The following is a 12,279-nucleotide window of genomic DNA, read 5'->3' on the forward strand; positions in this document are numbered from 1 at the left end:
GGGCTGGATATTTTCAAGGGGGGGGGGTTGTTGCAGGAACTTCTTTGCATATTAGGCTACTCTCCCCTGATGTAGCCAATCCTCCAAGAGTTTACAGTAGGCCCTGTACTAAGAGCCCTGTAAGCTCTTGGAGGATTGGCTACATCAAGGGACTGTAGCCTAACACGCAAATGAGTTCCTGCTACAAGAAAAAAAGCCCTGGATATTCTAATGGTCTGTTACAGGTTGGTTTCATGCAGTTATACTTAAATTGCTTTGAAAATAATTCTTAAGATGTTCCTATTTTACACATTCATTGTGTGTATGGACAGCCACCTTTGGACACTAATTTTTTTACCGTAATATAAATAAAATTATAACAAATGATAGATTGTTTGAAAAGGTACCATTTTATTCTTCCATATTTTATTGAATTTTTAAAATATGTAAACAAAAGAGCACATTGTCAGGAAAGCTGAAGCCTCCCATCCAAGCTCAACCATTACCCCTTTCCTGTTTTTAAAAACTGGTTGAATAGATCATCTTTGGAACAGTGACCAGAATCTTTTAATAAACACCCTTGGTGCTTCATTGTATGAAAGTAAAAGCAAGACAGGTTATCAATACCATTTGGTATTTTATAACAAGGTATGCACAATTGTCAGAAACAATGAAACAAATTTAGAAAACCAAAAGCACTGAAAATGCAAATGAAAGAACTATATGCAAAACACAGTCCTGAACCACTGTTAGATACAGATATACATATACCATGTATCCCATCTTATTCAGGATCTCAGATACTATAATTTACAATATATTCCACAAAGGACTTTTGACTTGCACAAGAAGTAAGCATATTTTCAAAGAAGCCTATGTAAATGCATCTTTTTATTATTATTATCCTGTATGCTAGGTCTATCAAATATCTTTCAGCAATTGTTAATGACAGTATTTCCTCTTTACTTCTGAAAATTTGACATTAAACAAATCATGGAAGATAAGTGTTCTATATGTTGCAGAAAATTCTATCTTCAGAATTCATAAATTACTTGCATTTCTTAATACTGTTACAGGGGGAAAAATGCTGCATGTAGAGAGGATTTGAATTTTTTTTTCAATTTTATAATTTTTTATTGATTTAAACTACAAAAGAAAGAAGCATTGCAGAGAATACATAAAAAGGGGAGGAAAGGGGGGGGGAAAGGGCATTTCAGAATGGGGAAAACAGAAACCAGTACATATCAATTATGATTCTACCTCCCAATAAAATACTCAAATCATTCTACCTACAAGTATAAAAATCTCCATAAATTTTACCTTCCTTTCTTCCATTATCAGGAAAAAAAATTCTTTTAAAAAACTAGTAGTAGCAATATGAATCTAAACACTTCTTCTTAAACACAAATAAGTATAACAAGTTAATTTTTTTTCAAAACTATCTCAATGCCAATTTTATCTAATTTCACTTAAGTTGATTATAAGCACAGATTAGTTTGTTAATTTAACAAAATCCTTATTAAAACAAGCACATAAAAATCATTTCTTTATCCTTAGCAAATTACATAAGATACAACTGAGTAACTTGTCTATCTCAGCCTATACCATTTCTTCAAATATTAAGAACAAATTTACCAAGTTACCAAATCTACCAGATTACCCAGCAATTATTCTATCTACCTTTCCAACCTTTAACCCAGCTCTTACACCAGTATAAGCAATCTCACAAAGTAGGCATACTGTAAATACATCTACTATATAAAGAAATATGTTAGCTACACTCATTAACATTAATTCAAATTGACTGTATATTTAATCACAATTTTACCAACTCTCTTACTTCATCAAAATCTCCCTTGTTCTTTAGAAATAAAACATCTGTTCATTATTAATAGTTACATGTTTGTTTGTCCACAAAGAAAAAAAGAACCCAAATTCAAAAATCCTTCTTCACAAAGGTTAGAGACGTTTAAGTTCCTTTGATTTCTGCATCCATATCACATCCAAGGCAGCCCATTTAATCACAGTTTGTCTTTTAAAATCATATACCACTTCTTAGTCAGAGTTCCATGTACAGCCATTTACAAAAATAAAAGAAAAAATCCAAGATCCTCTTCCCGAAAAGCTTTCCTTATCTTGATTTGTTGATTGGAGTTTATCTTTTCTCATCTCAATATGGCCTGCCTCCTCAACCACGGGAGGAAGAATTCAGCACCATTTTTCCCTCTTAGCCTAATTCCACTGAGTCTTGATTTCCGGTCCGGTTTTAAAACTGCGACATAGGAGACCATCTTAATTTTCCTTTGTTTATTTTGAAGCGTATCACTTCCTCCTTCCAATTTCACAGCCGTCAGCACACTCTCTTTAGCACTCAAACCCTGTAGATTTGCAATTTCATTAGCTTTCAGCATAAAACAACTCAATTGGTGTTTAATGAGGTGCATAAATGAGACAAGATTTCGTTTCAGAGAAATGATATTTGAACAAATATCTTTTTTATGAGGCATTTCGCTAGGCAATGCCATTTTTCTCCGATAACAAAACTCAGTCTCTTAAATCAGATTGTAAAATAGCTTCAAGCTCCTGCTAATCCACATTCCATGATAGCTTCAACTGAGGTTTTAAATGCCATTCTTTCAAGTACAGTCAGGCGATTGAGACAGATAGAGAATATATCTCCTTTGTGTTCAGATCTTATTGCAACCTCATAATAATCTCTTTATAATCTGGGTTGATTTTAGTAATTGTGCTCAAGCCAATGTAAATAGTTAAGACTGCTCTTAACATTCCAAGGCCTCTTCTTCTTTTGAGCTAGTCTCTCGTTGTCATACAATGTGACCTATCAGGGAGAAGAATTAGAAAAGCACCTACTTGTTAAGTAGAATAATCACTTTAGGAGTAGAAAAACGCTACTTCAAAGACCTACTCGAGAAAGCAAAAGCAAGAAAGTGGTCTGGCGTTCTTCTTTTTCTGCTGGTATGCCAGCTTCAGGACATACAGGAAACACAGAGGCAGCTGCCGCTGAACCCCTCTCTCTCCATAAAAATCCCATGCCGAAGAAAAAGCCTCCTTCGGGCTTTTTCTATGGGGGCATGACTTCTGTGACACCCCTCCAACAGCCAGACTCAGAGTTGCTGCAGAGAGACGATCTGCAAGCTCCTCTGAAGCCAAGATGATGGAGCCCAGAAGTCGAGAGGATTTGAATTTTATGCATTCAAGATTCATTCTACTTTCTTTTGTTCGTATTTTACTTTGTAATTAATTGTCCATCTTCCCAAAATGGACTACATGCAATTTGAATGGTATTGAAAAAGCATCTATTTTTATTCTACATTCTAGGTTTATGAAGATGGTTCCTAGTTATCAGTCTTGCATTTCCTTTATTTGAAGAACTATTAACTGAAAAATGAAATACAATGGAGGAAGCCCAAACTGTGAGATCATCTTCAAAAACTCTGTGTAGGGCCAAAAGTCTGGGAGAAGGCTAGAAGCAGAGGAGGGCTAGAGTTGGGGATTTGCACCCCTCTGGACATGGATGTGGCACAGCTGGCACTCTGCCACACAGGTGTCACTGGGGAGGGTATGGAAATGTTTCCAAACTGTGGGCTAAAATTGGGGCCCCAGGATTGGAGAAGGTGGGAGACATAGCTGCTTCCAGGCATTTCCAAGTGGAAAGGGGCCACGGAGGGGTGTACTAGCAACTGCTGGTGTTTGGACAGTTTGGACAGTGCTAACAACTCTTTTTCCTCTGTGGAGATCCCTAGGAATAGATCAGGGGAAGGAAGCTCTAAGACCCTTGGCTATGCCTTGCTGGGCTGAGTTTCTGTGGGTTGGCAGGATGGATTTGGTGCCTGGGGACAAGGACTTATGGAACACAGATGGTGGAGAACTCCCCCCCACAAATGCTCTTTGGATTCACTTTCACTTCTCACAATCAAGAAGGGTGGCCCTTCCAACTCAACATGTGTTTCCATATCTTTGCTGCACAGGTTGATGTGTGTGCTCTGGACCTCTGTGTTTCAGCTGTGACAGTTGTGGGCATGGTTCTCTTGCTTGTGTTGTGTGGCTAGAGTGCCCCCCCAGGGTGCAATGGGGTTACTTTGGGGAGCCCCTGTCAGAACTCTGGGGGTGTTTGTCTTTCTCAGTCTATTGTGATGCACCTCAAGCTCAGTCCTATAGCTCCAATGAGCCAGGCAGGAGCTTACACCCAACATGTGGTGGTCTGCAAGCATAGAGGAGATGCTTGCCTACTTCAGTGTCTGGTTGGTAGGGTCTGTCAAGGTGAAGTTTCAGTATGACCAATTTCACATGACCTTTAATCCTGGTTTGCCCTTGTCCCCAAACTGATCATTTTATTAATTAAGGCCTGGTTCTTTTGAGACTTCTACTGAGGAAAAAATCCCTGCAAACATAGGTGGAGATCCTGCTTGTTACCCCTTCATGCATTGACTGAGTCTCCTAGCTAGTTTCCCCAACAAACTCAGGAGACCCTCACAACTACTTAGAGTATACTACATCGAGTATATATATATATATATATATATATATATATATATATATATATATATATATATATATATATATATATATATATATATAACTAACACTGCCTTCTCCCCCTGTCCTCTGCCTTTTTAATACTGAAACCTAGCCTTGGAATTCTGTGGTTGCCTAGCTATAGGAGCTCTTTTTAAAACTGGCATTCTACACTAGAATCAAAGAATCAGAGAAACCAACTCGATGACTTTGAGATTTGTGATGTGGTAGAATCCCTCCCCCCCAGCGCTAGAGGCACTAAACTTGCAGGCGATCATTGGCTGACTCTTCTCTACCTGCCCTTCAAGTATGGTGCACATTGAATTTAATGGGTCTGAGTTATGCCTTCCCAAAGACTGTACCTCCAGGAAAGTGCTTTCTGGGGAAATGATTAGCTCAGGTTCAGGACCCTGTGCAATCTAGAGACATCATACTTAATAATTGAAAAAGCACTCTATAAACACTCGTACAAGTTCAGAAATAAAGGTGGTAGTTCATAGAGGCAGGAAAGGAACTTATTTACACGGAACTCTATGTTGGTGTAGAGATTAGCAGATTTGTGACTGCCTGTGTCTGCCTCTGCCAGTTCACTCGATGAGGAATAGTTCAACACAGTCAACACCACACTGTGCTTCTTAAACTATTTACAAGGTTTATTATCTACATATATACAGCTCTCCATCATAACGCTCCGCCAGACATACATATAATAGTGAGAGGATAGTTGGTTCAGCATAGATCCATTATTATACATTTGCTGTTAATTGCTGAACCAATGAGGAAACAGTGCTGAGTCATTCTGAGTCGTTCTGCACTCCTCGCCTGGTTACATCATCCATCTGGCCAAAACCAGTTCTCATATGCCAGATCATCTTCAGTCCATCTACTTAACAGTTATTTGACAGCAGCTGTCAGATTGCATGCCTCATGCCTTACCTGGCATTAATTTCTATGCCAACACTCCTTCTAAGGCATTAGGCAATTAATCCTAGCTTACATTTCAACCTGTTATACTGTTCCACAGGTATGGTCTTAGTAAACATATCTGCAACATTTGTTTTAGACGTGCACTCCTGCAACGTTATCAAACCTCTGTTTAGCTGTTGATACAAACATTTCACTTGTTTTACACAATCCTTTATTTCAGTTAATGAGTCACATTCTTTCTGCATGTCTTGCTGCCAAGCAACTCTTTTAGGCTTTGGCATAGATAAGATAGCCTCATAGCTCTGTGGCTCTTTAATGAAAACATGATTTACACAGTTATTTTGATACCCATATCTCTCTGGCGGTATCCCTTTAGTATTTCGAGCTGACCGCCTTGGTTTAGCACTCTGCACATCCTCAGACACACTTTCAGACACACTTGGAGATCTCATCTCCTATTTTATGGTAGTGCTTTCACCTCCCTCTGTCATTGGTAAAGCTATCTGTTCAGACACATCATTAGCGTGTATCCGGTCCCAACCCACATACTCACAAAAACTGGCAGATCTACTGAAGTTTATTTTCTGGTTCTCATTTGCAAATCTGTAGGCTTTCATGCCTGTTTGATAACCAAGAAACACAAGCTTCTTTGATCTATTGCCCCCCTTCCTTCTCTGATTCAAGGGAATATTCATCTATGCCTTTGTGCCAAAAACTCTCAAGTGGTCCAAGGAAGGGGTTTTATTATACAACATTCTATATTGTCTATAGGCTTTGTCCACAGTCTATTCTTGATATAACAGGCAGCCTTCAAGGCTTCTGCCCAGTAACTCACTGGTAAATCAGCATCTTTAAGCATTGCATGCATCATGTTTTGCAGTACTCCTCCCCTGCATTCAGCAAGACCATTTTCTTGGGGTGTTGCTGTATTGGCTACCCTATGCTTAATGCCTTGACTCTGTAGCCAGTGTTTGAATGTTGTAGACATGAACTCACCACCCATGTCAGTTTGTTTAGCACACAGACTTCCCAGCTGATTTTTCACTCTCCTGTGCCAATACTTGATAGTGTTTTAACACAAAACCCATGAAAATCTGGAATAGTCATCTGTCAGCAACAATGCAAATCTATTATTTGAGTGACTATTAGCAAATGGCCCTATTATATCCACATGGACTAATTCCGGGGACTTATTCGTCACTCTGTCACACCTCTGTGCAATTGGGAATGCATTTGATTTGGCACGCTTACACACGTTGCAGTCTAAATACTGTTTGCATTCCTTCACACAATTCCTCCCCACAATTTGCAGTGTTTTATCAATTGCATGGAAGTTAGCATGCCCTAACCGTCTGTGCAATAGGTGCACACAATTATCATGTGTTTGTACATTTAATACAGTTTTAGCTGACATAGCATTTATGTCTAACACATACACGTTATTCAGCAATTTAGCTGTTCCAAGCTCTTCACCATCTCTGCTTATTTTACAAGTCTTATCTGTGAATGTCACCGTAAATCCTGCTGTGTCCAGCACAGATACGTTCAACAAGTTGTTCTCCAGAGCTGGCACACATAAAACATCAGGAAATGTGTGACGCAAGTTGGGAAAAGCCACACATCCCTGCAAAAGTACCTCTGAACTGCAGCCATCAGCAAAGCTGACAGTTTGCCAGTGAGGTGATTGTTTATTTTGCAGTAGATTCTCATCCTTGCAGAAAATCTGCGACGCCCCGGAGTCAATAATCCACACTTCAGATGACTCAGCGTTGTCAGTCACCACAAAAGATTTACTAGAATGGTCCTTGGCTCCTGCAGACCAGCCTCCATACTTCCGTCTGGCTCTCCCCTCAGGACACTCACACCTCAGGTGTTTTGTTGAGCCACAACGAAAGCATATCTTTACAAACAGGGCAAACTCTGACTCTGCTCCAAGTTGCTTCCTGGCTGACACTTCCCTGCTGGCCTCCTGCTTCACAGTCTCCCCCAGTCTGGTCTGCTGCCAAGCTGATAAACAACCAGACTGTTGCAAATGACACTCTTCATCCAGTAAACATCCGGTAACATATTCCAAAGTTAATTTGCTGGCCTCCACTGTCTCCAAAGCAGTTACTAGCATATTGAACTCTGCTGACAGCAAGCTCAGGATAAGATAAACCTTATCTTCCTCTGACATGGTTTTTCCTCTCTCAGCCAACTCATTGCAGCACAGAGCTAGGGCATTAAGATGTGTTCTCACGGACTCCCCCGGCTTCATCACAGTTCTATAAAGCCGCCTGGTAATTGCAATAAGTGAACCGGCTGTTGCTTGCACATAAACTGCTCTCAAAGAGTCTCAAGCAGCCTTCGATGTGCGCTTACCGGTTAGGTGGTGTGACGGAATTGGAAGGGTTAATAGAAAAGCTAAGGACTCAGGGAGTCTGAGTCATGTGATCTGAGGGTGGGGGCTGAAGTGCTCGGAACTCTCAGGATGAGTGAGTGACAGATAACGGCTGGAGAGTCAACTGTCAGCAACTGTCAGAGGGAGATAGTTGAAGTGGGCAGTAAATGGTCAGCATGAGAGCTGAAGAGAGAGCTGATACAGAGAGCTGTGAGGAGACTTCTGGTGAAGTAAAGCTCGCTGTTAGCTCTGTGGAGTCAGCAAGGTGGCTGAGAGTGACAATCGAGTGTCACAGTGAAAGACCTGAGTGGTCACAGAAATATTTACACTACTCTTAAGAACTAACAGGGTTGCTGAGGGAGAGATGTGGGTCTGAGGGAGTCAGGAGGGCTGGGAGCAGACACACCAGTCGACTAAAGAGACCAGACACAAAAAGCCCAAGAGGCCAACCTAATTAGAGTTTGGAGAGTGAAGAAGTACTGTGGACCCTGAGATACCTCAGTGAACCTCTGTATTGTAAAGCCTGAACTGTTTAGCAACTGTTATTCATCCAAGATACAAAATAGCCTATGTAAATACATCCCTTCCCCCCCAGTTGAAGACTGTGTGTAAATAAAAATCTGTGGTTAACTGTTAAGTTCTCTGGTGCCTGAGTATTTGAAATCAGCAGCAAATCAGCAGTGGTCCTTTACATACACAGTTATCCATCTATCTGAAAATAAAAGAGAACCCCGAAGAGACTAGAAATCCTTATTATACCCACCCCCTTTACTCAGTAGTTGTGAGGTAAAACCAGAAGGAAGAAATAAAGGCTGCCGGAGGGGCTGGGGTCGCCATAAGTCACCCTAAGTGGCCTTGATTGGTGCAGGGCGGTCATAGGTGGATCAGTTGGTCGTCTCCCATGCTCAGGACTATAGTTACTAGTGCCTTCTCGTTCGTGATGGTGTCCTCCTCACCCAGTTGGTCCGGAGGCAACTCGACCACATTCCACAAACCTTCTCGTCGGTGCAGAAGATTAGCAGATTTGTGACTGCCTGTGTCTGCCTCTGCCAGTTCACTCGATGAGAAATAGTTTAACACAGCCAACACCACACTGTGCTCTTAAACTATATACAAGATTTATTATATACATATATACAGCTCTCTATCATAACACTCCGCCAGATAATCAATAATAGTGAGAGGATAGTTGGTTCAGCATAGTTCTAGTTATATACATTTGCTGTTAATTGCTGAACCAATGAGGAAACAGTGCTGAGTCATTCTGAGTCAGTTCTGCACTCCTCACCTGGTTACATCATCCATCTGGCCAGAACCAGTTCTCATATGCCAGATCATCTTCAGTCCATCTACTTGACAGCTATTTGACAGCAGCTGTCAGTTGCATTGCCTCATGCCTTACCTGGCATTATTTTCTATGCCAACACTCCCCCTAAGGCATTAGGCAATTAATCCTAAATTACATTTCAACCTGGTATACTGTTCCACAGTTATGGTCTTAGTAAACATAGCTGCAATATTTGTTTTAGACGTGCACTGCTGCAACGTTATCAAACCTCTGTTTATGGCATCCTTTACATTTTGGTATCTGATATTAATATGTCTACTTCTTGGCCTTATCCCCTGTGCATCAGTCAATTGTATAGCCACAGTGTTATCATAGGATATACACACTGGTAGTTTACATGTCATTTCAAGATCCAATAACAGTTGAAATAACCATTCAACTTGTATTGTACAATCATTTATAACTGCATATTCTGTTTCACATGTGCTTGTCGCTACGTAAGTCTGCTTCAGTGATTTCCATAGCACTAAAGCCTTGGGGGTGGGGGTGGCCCTCTGGGAATCCTACCCCCTCAGGGAAAGTGTATGCGCAATACATAGCCTCTCCTCTCCCGGTGTAGTGAACGCCGCGTGGTCACTGTCTGGCTATGCCTGGCAGATGGTCACTGCAATGGCCTCTTCTGCATTACTGCATCCGTAGCAACACCTTCTCGCTGGTCCCCCCCGTTTTCACAGAGTTTGCTACATCATGGTGCGACCGAATTGTCCGGCGGTATAACCGGATGGGCAGGCTGGGCCCACCAACCTCGCCAGCCTAAGAGAAGGAAAACTCTAACATCAAACCCGGGCAGATAGAGCTTGTTAATGTAACACCTACCACCTGGAGGACTCGCTGCTGGCGTCCCGGCTTACTGGGCCATGACAGATGACCCCCAGGTGAAAGGGTGGAGCCAGTACCGCGCACACTGCGCTTCACCTAAAAAATTCCTCTGTGCAGGCATGAAGGGCATATCCACATACACAACCCATAATGCATCAAGTCCTGCAGCGATGGGCAAGGGGCGAAACGGCAGGTGGAAGGTGCCACTGGAAGCCGCAGTCCCGATCCTGCATGGAGGCGGTTCAGGGTATTGGTCGTCTGATGCTAACCCGGAGACGAAAGCATTTTTCGGCAGCACCCTGAACGACCAAGCAGCCTTATCTAGGGACAGCACTGCTTGCTCCACACGGAGAGGGGCCTAGAAAAGGTGGCCTAAACAAAGCTCGTCTCCCCTACCCCAGTTGGCTAGCCGCGGTCAACGGGCATCCTTACTTGCGGTCAAAAATAACAACAAAGAAAAGGCATGCACCTGCCTCACAAAGTGTGCAAAGACTAAAGCTTGCGTGTTGGAACATCAGAACCATGCTTGACACAGTAGACAGTGGTCGCCCTGAATGACGCTCTGCTCTAGTTGCCCATGAACTTCTCAGGTTGAATATTGACATAGCAGCTCTCAGTGAGGTCCGTTTCCCTGAGGAAGGTAGTCTTCAAGAACACGGTGCTGGCTATACCCTCTACTGGTCGGGTAAGTCAAAGGCTGAGAGCCGCCTTTCTGGCGTTGGCTTCATGGTCAGGAACTCCATTGCCTCCAAACTCGAAAACCTGCCAACAGGTCACTCAGATCGCATCATGTCCATGCGCCTCCCACTTCAAAACAAGCAGCATGCAACACTCTTCAGTGTGTATGCCCCAACCCTTCAAGCGGATCCTGCAGATAAGAACAAGTTCTATGCTGATCTACGCAACCTTGTACGGAAGACCCCTACAGAGGACAAGGTGATCATCCTTGGCGACTTCAATGCCAGAGTAGGTAAAGACTCGGAAGCCTGGAAAGGAGTACTTGGCAAACACGGCATTGGCAACTGCAATGACAATGGGCGCCTCCTGCTAGAATTCTGCATGGAGCACCAGCTCACCATCACCAACACTATCTTCCAGCAGAAGAACAGTCTGAAGACAACCTGGATGCACCCACGGTCCAAGCATTGGCACCTTATCGACTACATTCTGGTGCGCCAGAGAGACCTTCGAGATGTCTTACACACCCGAGTAATGCCCAGTGCAGAATGTCATACGGATCATCGTCTTGTACGCTGCAATCTCCGTCTTCACTTTAAACCCACACCCAGGAGAGGAGGTATCCCTCGGAGGAAGTTTCAGGTTGGCAGCCTCCAGTCAGCTGAAGTTAAAGCTGCCTTCCAGGCAAAACTCCAGTCAAGAATTGAGGACCCCAGTTGCCCCACAGACTCTTCTCCAGAAGCACTCTGGGAACACCTAAAAACTACCGTCCTGCAGATCTCTGAAGAAGTCCTCGGGTTCTCCACAAGGAAGAACAAGGACTGGTTTGATGAGAACAATCAAGAGATCCAAGAATTACTGGCAAAAAAGAAATCTGCCTACCAAGCACATCTTGCTCAGCCCTCCTGTCCTGGGAAAAAAGCAACCTTTCGCGCTGCATGTAGCAACCTCCAGCGCAAGCTTCGAGACATTCAGAACGAGTGGTGGACCAAGCTTGCTGAGAGAACCCAGCTGTGTGCAGACACGGGTGATTTAAGAGGGTTCTACAAAGCCCTGAAGGCAGTATATGGTCCATCATATCAGGCTCAGAGTCCCTTGCATAGTGCAGACAGCCAAGTGCTCCTCACAGACAAGGCATCCATACTGAACCGGTGGTATTTTCAGGTTCTCTTCAGTGCCAACCGCGTAGTTCAAGATTCAGCAATCCACCTCACCCCACTTCAACCGGTGAAAACAGAGTTGGATGAGATCCCCACCCTAGAAGAGACTGTTAAAGCCATCAAGCAACTGAAAAGTGGCAAGGCAGCGGGAGTTGATGGAATTCCACCAGAGATCTGGAAGCATGGGGGCACAGTACTACATAGCTCACTTCACAAAGTACTTGTCACCTGCTGGGAACAAGGCAAATTACCACAGGACTTTTGCGATGCAATCATCATCACCCTATACAAGAACAAAGGGGAAAAGTCAGACTGCTCCAACTATGGGGGGATAACCCTGCTCTCCATCGCAGGCAAAATCCTTGCCAGAATACTCCTGAACAGACTGGTGCCCACCATTGCAGAAGAACTCCTCCCAGAGAGCCAGTGCGGCTTCAGAGCTAACAGGAGCA

Source organism: Heteronotia binoei, chromosome 3, assembly GCF_032191835.1.
Source record: "Heteronotia binoei isolate CCM8104 ecotype False Entrance Well chromosome 3, APGP_CSIRO_Hbin_v1, whole genome shotgun sequence".
NCBI classification, from domain to species: Eukaryota; Metazoa; Chordata; class Lepidosauria; order Squamata; family Gekkonidae; genus Heteronotia; species Heteronotia binoei.